General features: G+C 37.7%; 1 protein-coding gene across 20 annotated transcripts in view; it reads left to right on the top strand.

The window, feature by feature from the left end:
- Window positions 1-12,633, top strand: part of DLG2 (discs large MAGUK scaffold protein 2) — a 1,040,325-nt gene that overhangs the window by 663,396 nt on the left and 364,296 nt on the right. The window lies entirely within an intron of this gene.

Here is a 12,633-nt window from a genome sequence, read left to right on the forward strand (position 1 = left end):
CTGGATGGCAGCGCAGCCCCTGGGGCACCAGCCGCCCCTCCCGGTGGGGTGTCACCAGCACACGTGCCGAGGGGACACTGTCGCCTCATCCAGGTCACTGATGAATAAGTGGAACAGGGACCGGACCCAGCGCTGACCCCTGGGCACACGGTGAGCTCCCGGCCCCCAGCTCGACCCCGCAGCACCGACCCCAGCCCCCGAGCTCTGCCGTCCGGGCAGCTCTCAGCCCCCCACTGCTCCCCTGACCCACGGCCCGAGCCTGCCTGGGCTGCTGTGGGAGACGGTGCCAAAAGCCGGGCGGAGGTCAAGGTGGACACATCCACCGCCCTCCCCTCACCTGCCCGGCCAGCCGTTCCACCACAGAAGGCTGCCAGGTCGGTCAGTCATCTCCCCTTGGTGAATCCACACTGACTGCTCCCGATAACCTTCCTTTCCTCTGCGTGCTCAGAGATGACCTCTAGGATGAGCTGCTCCATCACCTTCCCAGGGATGGAGGTGAGGCTGACCCGCCTGTAGTTTCCTGAGTCCTTCTTGCCCTTTCTGAAGACTGGAGTGACAGTGGCTTTTCTCCTGTCCTCAGATACTTCTCCTGTTCTTCATGACCTTTCAAAGGTGGTGGAGAGCTGCTTAGCAGTTTGTCCTTTACCTGGCTTTGTTTTTGCCAGAGATGAAGGTTTTATCCTATTGCTGTTTTCTTTCCTGTCCATAAGTGCAAAAGAAAATTCTTCTTCCATTTATTGTATGCACTCATCACCACCATCTCCAATGCTAAAAATAATGGAAATCCTCTGTATGCCCAGAATTTGTAGGTTTGGTAGTTGGAAACACACCAAATTTCGGGGGTATGGTAGTTTTCCTTAGTTCTCATTCTCTGCAGTTGATTTAAAAATTCTACTTCATGTGAATAGAATTTAATTTATTTTATACACCACTGCTTAGTGCATAGAGCTTTTTGGTCAATCTTATTTATTTTTTCCTCTTTTTTTTTTTTTTTTTTTTTTTACTTTCCTGATTCCTAACAGATAAGCCATCACATGTCAGAATTCAGATATTGCAATATGTCAAGTTTGGAGCTGCCTAGTTTGAACAAGTCCTTATAGCTCTGTTAACAATGTGGAATATGCAGTTTTAGCACACAGCTCAGTGCAGTGCCGTGCATTTGGGCCACAGGAGTGTCAGAGCCCAGGGTGCTCACCGTGCACAAGGCAAGGCTGGAAGAGACAGTCGGGAGGGCAGGGAGAAAAGTTAAAGCTCATTTCTGCCTATTTATGCAGGTTGAATATTTCATTCTGGAAGTTTTCATGCAAGATACTATATCCATGAGGAGAGGATTTTTGTGAAGAAATTACCTAAAACATGGTGCTAAGTATTAATAAGAATAAGTTCCTTATTCTGGAAATTACTGATGTTGCTTTTTACAGCTTCTACCAAAACAGGGCCACCATCGTTATGCTCTTCCAGATTCTTGTTTGGTGTCACTTGCTCAATAGCATATCTCACCATTCCTTGTGTTCACCCATCTGTGGGGTTTTTTGTACCACTGGTAATCTATGAATCTTCTTACACCTAGATTGCAAACTCTTTAGGTTGTTCTGGATCTATGTTTGCGCAGCATTTAACAGAATAAGCTGCCTTTAAATCAGGGTATGTAGGGAAGCTCCCAAATATATCTGGTTGCATCACGAGTCCATAGCCCTTTCTCTTTCCTTCCCCAAAGAGCCCTTCTGTGCAGTGATGTTACAAAAGAAAGGAAAGACAGACATGCAGCTGTAAGGCTGCGAGAACCTGAATTTAGATGATAAGGGTACAGAGCCCCTGAGCCTGTCCTTAGGGGGCAGTTTGAGCATATCCATGTTGTCCATGATTCATGACTTCTAGTACTTGTTGCGGTGTGTGATAAAAACTCTAATTGACACAGTAAGCAATGTATGTACAGCAACAAAATTGGGACCACTATGAAGCAGAAAAGGCAATAAAGAAGTTACCCACACAGAACAGTTTTACCTGAGGGCTATGGCACAGTTCATGGAGATACCATGCTAAACCCTCCTTTAATTAGAATCGGTTCAGGAAAAGACTGTTGTCAATAAGTAATGAAAGAAAAACCTTTCACTTGCCAATTAGCAACTTCAAATCATGCATATTTTATGAAATTCTGGAAATATTGGTAAACATGCAGCAGCAAGTGTATTAAATTAGATGAAATTAATGATGACTTCAGGGGCAGATGAGTTTGGCTGGCATTTAATTATATGTTTATTTTGTTATATAAATATGTTGCAAGTCATTTTTACACAGACAAGTTTTTATAGGTTTCATTGTATGCATTCTCTCGTATGCCAACTCTGTTCCTGTTACACAAGTGATTCTCTGAAGTAATGATTAATGATTCAAATGAAGTAACAATCTGAGAAAAGACCATATCTTTCTGTGCACTTAAACAAGAGATCTCAGAGATGTTTTTGTAAAAAGTTTTCCAAGGGAAATTTTTTCATAGAATTTTGTCTATGATACCTCCTACAAAAATATTTTAAATTAATTATATTTGCCATTTTATTAGATCATAAATATTTTTTCTGTTGATTTGACCTGAAAGCAATTTGCTTAGGTAGTAGCATTTCCGTTTGACTATAAATTTAAGATTTTGTCAATTCTAACTTTTGCTGAATCTTTTCAGAAGGCTTTTCTAATACTAACTGTAGTCTAATGCCATCCTACTAAAGGTGGTTTTTATTAAATATTCTTTATATTAATCTCTGCTTATTATCTCATTGCCGTCAGCTATACGGTATAAATCATAGCTCAAAAGAAAGTTTTGGCTCCAGCCAGGGGTAAGAATACTATGCAGTTCCTTCTTCAGTTTTCAACTATTTCCTAAGTATTGTTGAACTCCTGCAAACAGAATTTTTCTGTCTCTTCCCATCTCATACCTAGGTGTTCAAGCAGAAAGTAAATAGCACTTTTTTTTCCTCTCTGTCTTATACTGTCCTTCTCTCCCCAATTTGTTTTATTTCATGTGATTTAAATGCTAATATCAAGTTCGTAAGTTCCTCCTCTGGTGAAAAACACAGAAGCAAAGGCAATATCAGCACAGGTTTCCAGGATGGCTGCAGTTTTTCTTTGCTGATTTGTCCCTGTTTAAGGTTCAGCTTGGATAAGTGAAGGTAGTGGGGTTTCCAAAGGAGGACATTACTTGACTGTCTGTTGTTACAAGAAGTTACCGCTTATCAATCACTATTGTGTTATAAATGTTAATGCTCATAGCACCACCCAGAAGCCTCAAATAAAAGTGGGATTTTGTGGCCTGGCTACTCTGAGGCTTGCTTTTTCCTCCAAAGAAAAACCACTATGAGCCCTTCCAGCACTGAGAATTACATTCTTCATCCCTTTCTCTCACCTTCCTGCCCTCTTGTCAAGATGCAATCTCCTCCCTACCTTCTGCCCACTCCAACCTTGCTGTTTGCTTTATTCAGCTTCCCAAAGACTTCTTCAGACTTCTTACAAATTTACTTCCCCTCTCCTAGTGTGCCTGTGTGTTCATAAATATCCTCTTTGTCCTTCTTTACCTCGTCTAATCAGTTCAGCCTTGTGCAGCATGTGGTATGCAGCATGTGACCTACTTTGGGGAAAAAAGTCCCTTTGCAGGAAAAAATAAGAATTTTCTCTTGGGGAATTTTATGGATATGGTTTTAAGTGTATGTTTGTATTAGGCAGTGTAACCAGTAGATGTTCAAAGTAAAAAGACATAGACATTATCATTGAATATTTATTAAACCTAAGACTCTAAAACTTAGCTTTTTTCTTCACTAGCACTTTATTTAGCAGCATTTCAAGTGCTGATTAACTAGACCTGGTGCTAGGTTCCCTTAGATTTCTTTTAGATTTAATTATACATGGAATGCAGTTTCTTACATTGTTTTGACACTACAAGAAAGCGTGAATACATTAAAGTCAGTATCAGACAAAAGAAGAAACCCAAAAAAGAGTAATAACGGGACTTACTAGATAGTTAAAGGAAAATATGATAATGAAATGCTGAAAAATACTCAAGAAAGCAGAAAAATATGTGTGTGGGTTTTTTTAAACACTATATTATGAAGAAAGCAAGAATCATAAGGTCAGAGAACTGAAATAGTGATACTACCAAGGTTAAGCAAAGAGCAAGACTAAAGAGGGAGTAAAGAAGTGTTGCAAGGAAATATGGAACAATTTAATTTACTTTGCAGAAATGGTTAGTACCTAGATTTAATTTAGCAATGGGCAAGGTTGCATTAGGACTGAGTGGCTGCACTGCTGCTGGTGGCACACCAATGGGATTTGAACAACATTTGGACCTTGTTAGGAGCTATTAATCATCCTATTTTCACTTCAGTAGTGTGATGTGTGCCTAGGACACTGTTCCCACACCAGTGTCCTTTTAGTCAAGGCAGTCATCTCATACCTTAGGTACCTCCTGCTATTCCTCGCTGCTGCTCCAGCACTCCTGTTGGCTTCTCCATTCTCTGCTAGAAAAAAACTCATAAAAGATCATAATAGATCTCACAACTTGCTTTTGAGCCATGAAGGCAGAATGTGACCCAGTATTATGGATAAGGGAAACTTAGCCTATGATGGGAAAAGTAGTAGTCTTAGGAGAAGAGAGCCAGGGAATGTGGTGATATATCCTATCTCATCAGCTGTCCTTCACTGGGGAGGTTCCACTGGAATGCCTCTAAAACCTGCTTTCTTTTCTCTTGAAAAGAAGCTAAGCAAAAGGGAAAGTTTTCTGTAAAGGTAAGCTCGCATTGAGTAGTCATAGGGCATATGATGCATTCTGGTGTCGGTTGTACCATCTGGAAGAAAGACTGCCTTATACTTTTATTATAGACACTATAAGCTTTCTAAACCTTAAGAGGAAAGCCATCATTCTGTTTTCTTGGATTATTTGGTCAGAAGGCTGATTTGTTATGCCACAAGAATATGTGTTTTAACTGTAGGGTAACTGCGCTGATGTTAACATAAAAAAGGATCCTATGAAACAGCATGTCTTTCTAGGTATTATTTGAAGGATAGAGTACAAAACTAAAATCTGAAGTGCTAAATTTCTTCTGTAAGTTGTCAGATAAGATTTCTATAAGACTTCAGATATTGGAAAAGAGCTGAAGGAATTCAAAGTAAAATGGAATTTTAGCTTCTAAATAAAATGAAATAAAGACATCCTCTACAGGAGAAAAGACTAGAAAATAATATGTGCAAGTATTCTGAGAATAGACGTAATAGGAGCAAGCTCAGATGAACTAATCTTCTGATTTTTAGTGTTAGAATTATTACGTAGGAGTCAATTATTCTGCTATAAAGAAAAATTACAATAGCCGCAGGCACGATGAGGAAGAATGGACTGATTAAGTCAACACAGCAGTCTTTCTAATCACTGGGGAAAGGGTAAAAAGTTTTGTGAAGACCTTACTAAGGAAAAGGGAAACAGAACTGGAGACTAACTGTACGTTACTGATCAATGCTATCTTGAATTTCTCCTGCTGAGAGAGTCGAGTAGGATGTGACATGTAAAAGATGATATTCAGTGTAGGACACTGATCCAGCACCTTTTTACTTGTGAAAATCAATATGATTATTCTTGACAGAAGCACATGTGGGGGTGAATGAGTACAAGATTCATTCCTGAAGCTGGAATACCCTTTAAGCAGCTTCACTTAAAGATTCAGCCATGGCTGTGGAAGGTGCTGAATCTCTGAAAATACTGGTCTGTTGCTTTTTGCAGTACAGTATCCCCTGGCCATGTTTCCACTAGGAAACACTGTCTGTTAATTATTTAAGCATTCCATGAGCTTATAAATTTCAGACTAGCTCCTTTGAAATGCTGTTTTACTGGATCTTCGGTGGGTGGGCAAGGGAGAGGCTTTCTGGAAGTACAACATTAATGCTGAACCAGTACAACTCACTAGTCCAACTTAATTTCTTACTTTTCAATAGGGAACCTATTTTGTGACCACTTTATATAGAGCTGTATTTAATTTTTTATACTGGGCAAAGCTGAGAAAGACAGCTATCCTTTTTATCTCTTTGTAGTGATTGAGCTTGATATGAAATCTGGAGGAAATCTTCTGTGTTCTTTGGAGTGTTGTTCTTTGAGATAATTAGGGGTCTAATCATGTTTCCATGTGCTCACATTCTTCCATTTCAATTTTATTCACCCAAGAAAAAATAATCCCCCCTTCAATTCAGTGGCCTGTCTAGAGAAGTTTGCAGTGAAGTTAAATGAAACCAAGTGTTTCCTTTTATATTATTTCATAAGTTGACACAGTAAGTTTAAATTTGAAAAGTTTTATGAAATATAATTCTGGGAATATTGAACAACAGATGGTGGGTAAACACTATACACTTTGAAATTTGGTATTCATAGCACTTGTTCTGTCTGTGCTGTGGGTTCACTCTCTGTGGATGACTCACACACAAATATGCATTCACAGATAATGCAGAACAAACTTAAGTTTATATCTGAAATTTTCTTGCTTTCCTGGCTGTGTTGTCTAAACACTTCTAACAAAGCAGTCTGACTTGCTACTCATGTGTGTGCCATGCTACTTTGTTGAAAGGAAGATATTTTTTTTTGTTAACTGTCATAATGATTTTCATCTTTGCACTGGCAGTTTTAAAAAAGATCCTAATAATTCAGAATCATTGTGAGTAGCCAGGGTGAGAGTGGGAAAAGATTAATTGCTTCTTGTAAGTCAGTAAGCTTTACAAAGGCATTTCTTACTGAAGTGAGTTAGTTACATGCATTTGCTCGGTTTTACCAATGTGGTCTTTGTTCGTTATTGTTAAATTTGGCTGGGAAATAGATTTTTTAAAATATTTTAAAATGCCTATTACAGAAACATACGGATCTAAATGAAACAAAGCTCTGTAAACATCTTGTCTCAAAATCAGTATCTTTTGGGTGTTGGCACAGGCGTTAGTGGTGTAGGCTTAAGGATGGGGCATTTGTAAAATCAGGCTTGTTAAAAAGGGTCAGGCCAATTTTTTTTTTCTACTTAAGGGTTCAAGCATTTGTCTACTGTAATATTGATTTAAGCATAAAATTATATCTCTGAAATCTCAGTGTCATGTTGCAGCTTTTGGCATAGATCTAACAGTTGCTTGAGGCTAGAGTTGAAATCTTGTCTAGTAGACGTACATGCAAAACTTTTAATTCCCTTTCAAAAGCTTCAGAAGTTTGTCTTATATTATTCCAAATCCCCTTATTGTTTTTACGTTTGTTATTTTGATAGCGTATTTTGAATTCTACAGAGAACTTCCTTGTAGCCACCTGTTACATTAATTGTAATGCACGTTGTGGCATATTAGTATTTTAGTAAATGAATTCCACATCGAGGAACTACAATGTTTCTGCATCACTGACCTGAATCCTTAATTAGAATTAAAATTTACTCTTTCCGTTTAATTACATGATTATCAAATGATCTATTTTTCTAGGTTTACCTTTCTGTGGCTTAAAAGTGTTAAATCATTAAATGCATTGACACCTATTTTTCCCTTTGTGCTACTGCACATAGTTGTAATCATTCAGAATAGGCAAAGCCCATGTTGTGTCAAGGGGACAGGCTGATACTTGCCCATCACTGTGTGCTGTTGTCCTTTTGTGCTATCTCCATGTTGTAGCACAGAATGCTTTTAAACATTATAAATCCTTACTCATGGGAGCGACTGCAGGAGGGAAGTGTCTGGGGGACATTTGTGTACGTCAGGATTCTCTAAGTTGTTACTAGCTGTATTGCCAGATGTCCCACCTAGATTTATATTTTAAAAGAATCAAGAAAAAAGGGTCAGGGTATGTTCCACTCCCCACACCCTTGCCCCACGCTGTGTAATTCCTCATCATAGGAAAAATCTTTGCCAGAAATGAAGAATTTTATTTTACTTTCTTGAAATCTTGTGTATACTTGATGTACACCAAAACTCTGTATAAGATGTTGTTAAAGCAGTGAGTGCTCTGTAGAAAAAGCTGAGGCAGGCATTGAAATGGCTTGATACATGGAGAACAGCCATCCCCTTTCCCTGTTTATGCATCCCACCACATCTGAATACTGAGAAAACAAGTATCTTTTTTAAGTCTTCTTCCCTTAAGACCAAATTTTAATAGCCATTTCGTGTATCTATTTAAAAGCTATTTGTTAACTCACTGATGTTTGGTTTTATTCAGAATCTCATTCTTTATCCTAAAGGTGTCAGCTTTGGTATAGAACAGGAGTCTGCATGCCCTGGATGTTCTGGCCACTTATGTTACCAGCTATGATAGTAGATCCCACAGGCTTCCTGTGTCTGAAGTGGAGAGATTCTTTTAATATTATTTATATGTATCCCTCAGGTTTCTCAATAACAAATGTCTGTCCTTAACTTTTGCATAGATCTTTTTCTTCCCCCCCCTGGATAATTTTGGAGACGATGACAAACTTTAATAGATGCTAAAAAATAATTTGATGTGATACTTACAGTTTTTCTTTCATGGATTTTTATCTTTCACATACATTTGATAACAAGTAGATTACATTGCAATCAGAACATGCTATTTATTCTCTAGCTATAGAATTTTAATGACAAACCTTATTTTGGCTGGAAAATGCAGTCGCCCCCTTGCTTTTTTAAGCACGTTGCCATTATTAGCAGTAGACTTATACAAGTATAGTCAGGCATGCAAAATAGAATTATGATGCAGAATAGTCTGTGAATTTTACAACATATAAGTGCAACGTACTGTAGAAGAGTTATATGCATTAATATATGTTTGACTTTAGGTTAAGCTGATACATATCATGGGAATGAGGAGATGTTTAATGCTTAAAATAACTGTGCTTGTGCTTTGAATAGGATTTTAAAGAAAGCTGAAAGGTAAAAATAAAAAAAAAATGTATTAATAGAAATAATACAAGTTCCTTGTGTTAAATATTTCAGGGTGTTACCTCCTATCTCAGTAGTGATTTTCCCGAAGGAGTCTTAAGGCAAGCTTGCCAATGTGCCAGCCATGGTTTCTCAAAATTAATTGTTTCTAACTTTGGCTGTATATCACACATGGCAGGGTGACAGTTGGATGTGAAATGTTACATCACCAACTTTTTTGAGTTTGGTTTGATTTATTTTTTTTTTACCTCCACTGCACACTAGCAGTAATTTTATATATCTTTCACAAGTTTTCCTGGGGGAAATATTTAAAGTGAAAGGAAAAGGATTCACAATCATCATAAAAATACTTATCCAGGGTGTGGGAAAATGGGATTGACATGCCTCCTCTGCCTGATGTGTAACAGGGATTTCTCTGTGATGAATGCCTAGCTTTGCTGAGGTGTGTCTTTCTCCTGTTGGACCTGTTCCACTTTGAATATACGATTATATATTCATTAGATCAGAGATAGTGTGCCTGGTGATTATGGCACTCCTTTGAAATGTAAACCCCAGTGGTGCCTGTTCCAGAGCAGTAGTTTGGTTCAGGTTTTGCAGCATAGATGAGTTCCTCATCACCAACCTGCTGGTTATTCTGATCTCATTCTGTCTCTTTCTTGCTTTTTAACACCCTGTCTTACCTCAATTTTCTTTCTCATTTTAGAGCACAAATTGCATGCCAGGACTAAGAAACTATTAAATGAAAGTTGATTGCAACTGATAAATGTGTGTGAAACATTTTGGCTTGCACCAATTTGCATGTTGATGAATCGCAATGCAGAAGTGTCTCTTTCTATACACTACATAGAGAGGATATGTAGCATGCCTAGCCTAATTGAAGATGTTCTGCTGAACACATTTTAAAAGCCAGGTAAAATGGATGCCACCCATTTTGTACAGAAATGTGCAATCATCAGAAAAAGATATGCTTCTCTTTCCTCATTCTTACACTCCACATATATTCTGCTGACGTTATGCATCGGGATTTTAGGGGTGTTATTCATGAGGATTTTAGGTTGTCAACAGAGTAATGTTCAGTACCTTGCTTCAAAAACCAGTACAATTCCTTAGCTCTAAAGGGGGTGTGTGAATTCTCTGTCCTTTAGAAGCAGGGTAAGAGAATTAAAGAGTCTTGAAATGGCAATAGTTAATCTGCATGTTCATGAATAAAACAGAGAAAGTTTCACTGCTAGGGGTACTTACAAATGCTGAGTTAGTAATAATTTTCCTTTCTACTGAAAATACTTCCTTCTCTGAATTTATCCAATACTGTTGAAAAGTAGAGTTAGTGTAGGAGGCGGTAGTAGCAGGAGTACGCTGCTTATTTTTCTGTGACTATTTAATGAGTAAAATGTCAAATGCATTTTCATTGCTGAAGTACAGACACAGAGTCCTTTTCCCTTTCTGGAATGGCTATGTCTTCCAGGGTTCATTTAGTATTGTTAGTTTACTGCCTGGTGGGAGGTGAATGTGGAATACGTTCCAGGAACACAGTAGAAGTAGATGTGGTTTTTCATGCTACCACTAACAGGAATTCCAGCTTTATTTCTGACAGTGGAAACTCCTAAAATGAATCAACAAAAAGGTCTTTAGTGACAGAAAAGCTACTGCTAATACTAAGAAAACTAGATTTGAAATGTTAGGAACTCAGATAAGAGATTTGTATTTCAAAAGCGTCTGCTTGTAGCCTGGCTGTTTCTTTTTAAATACGTGGTGATTCTGCCAGACATCAATAAAAATAGGTTGATTCTTCTGAAAGCTCCAGTAATCAAACCTATTACTATACTTAAACAGGCTTATCTGTGTGAGCAGCATCTGTGACCCAGAGGCATTGCATAGCAAGGCTGAGATCAAATGAAAGTGTCTTTGTTGGCTTTTGCCTTTCTTCATAAAAAGTGTACACTGGACAACTTCTAGTTTAACTTCCATTTTTCTGGTAGGAATCTTGGCTTAGACGGTATCTGTTCCCCAGCCTGTCTTCCTACCACCTCCAAAAAGGCAAACGTGGCATCTGTACTGTTAGGGAGGAGAGGACTTTCTTTTTCCATGAATCACAAGACCATTATTCTCTTCCAATGAATCACTGACAGCCACCTTTAAAATAATGTTACTGAACTTGAAAATGTCTATTAACTTATCCTAGGTATTTTTAATATAATTCAATATGATTCATTACCATGACACACATCTGATGTAGGACATGGGAATTGAGGAATCCTTTGAATTTACAACAAAAAATGGTATCCAATATTATATGTTATTATATGAATATTGTTGGGAATGGTAGTCTAGTTCTGTTGCACAGTGTTCCATGTATGTATTTATGTGTGTGTATTTAGAACACTCCCAAACGTTTTACAAGTGTTGATGCAAGTAGAGGAACTCTCAACTGATTTCTAAAAGGGCATGAAAAAATTGCCTAGGAATGTTTTTAGCTAAGTGTGGCAAACATACCTGGTTGAAGATTACTGTTCATTTCTTCCTCCCAGAAGGACACCTGTAAAACTGGTTTTTCTAATGTAAAGGAACTATGCATTTCTCATGCGACAAAATTAATTTCTTTAGTTTTGAAGAACTGTGTGAAAGTTATACAAGGTAGTTTCATCTGGCTTTCAAAGAGAGCATGTCCAAGAAAGCCTCTGCACTTAAGAATGTACAAGTACAAATCTTGCAAAGGGAATTTCTGTAGAGACATATCCATGCAAAACGTTTCAATGTCATGTAATTGTTAAGATAAAATTCAGAAGGGAAGTTTTTAGTGACTGAACTATTCCTAAGCTGGCAGCAGATTTTGAAACTTGTTTTGTATTTGTGACACTGGTATCTTATAGAAGGAGAGAATAATTCACTTTGGAAGGGATTTGTAGAGATCATCTAGTCCAAGCTTCAGCTCAGAGACAGCCAGCTTTGAAGCTATGTCAGGTTGCTCAGGGCCATAGCCGGTCAGGTTTACTAAGAATAAGAAACAAAATGGACACTGAAATGAAATGTTACAATAAAATAGGGTCAGCACAAAGCCAGGGAAAATAATAAGATTTAGATGTGTGTCTGTGAAAAACAAAGAGTGAATTGGATTTTATGTTATTTATCCTTCTCGGTGAAACCTATAGTTGGGCATCATAGGGCCTGAAAGAAAAGTCTTAAGTGTCATTCAGCATAAGAAAGAATTTCAAAAACTCAATTTAATTTATATTAAAAGAGATGGTAATGCTAAGCTCTGCACGCTTAGCCACTAGAGTAGTGTAATGATAACAAGGTAAGTGATGCAATAGCAAGAATACTCAGTCATTTGCCTCTAGGATTTGTGCTTAAATTTGAAAGCCTTAATGGCCTTTTAGTTCATTAATAGTTTAGCTTTTTCTTCCAGATTACATGCCCTGAAGATCATGATTTCGAATGAGGAAGCAAATTAAGATTTTTACTCATGCATTTCATTTGATGCAGGATTGAATCAGAGTTGAAAACAAAAGACTATCAGAATTTTTTAATGGATGTAAACATTCCAGAACTTTAATCTAAATGATTAGGCATATATGTATTTCACTAAAAAAACTATAACCTAAGAGACTGTTGGGCTATAATGTGTTAAGAATATGCTAAAAAAAAATATATTGCAAGATAAGAGCAACTAAATATACTTTTTTTATATCTTTGAATATGACAGTCAAATGGAAAAGAACAATAACTTAGACAGTAGCT

Source organism: Falco cherrug, chromosome 2 (genome assembly GCF_023634085.1).
Source record: "Falco cherrug isolate bFalChe1 chromosome 2, bFalChe1.pri, whole genome shotgun sequence".
Classification (NCBI taxonomy): domain Eukaryota; kingdom Metazoa; phylum Chordata; class Aves; order Falconiformes; family Falconidae; genus Falco; species Falco cherrug.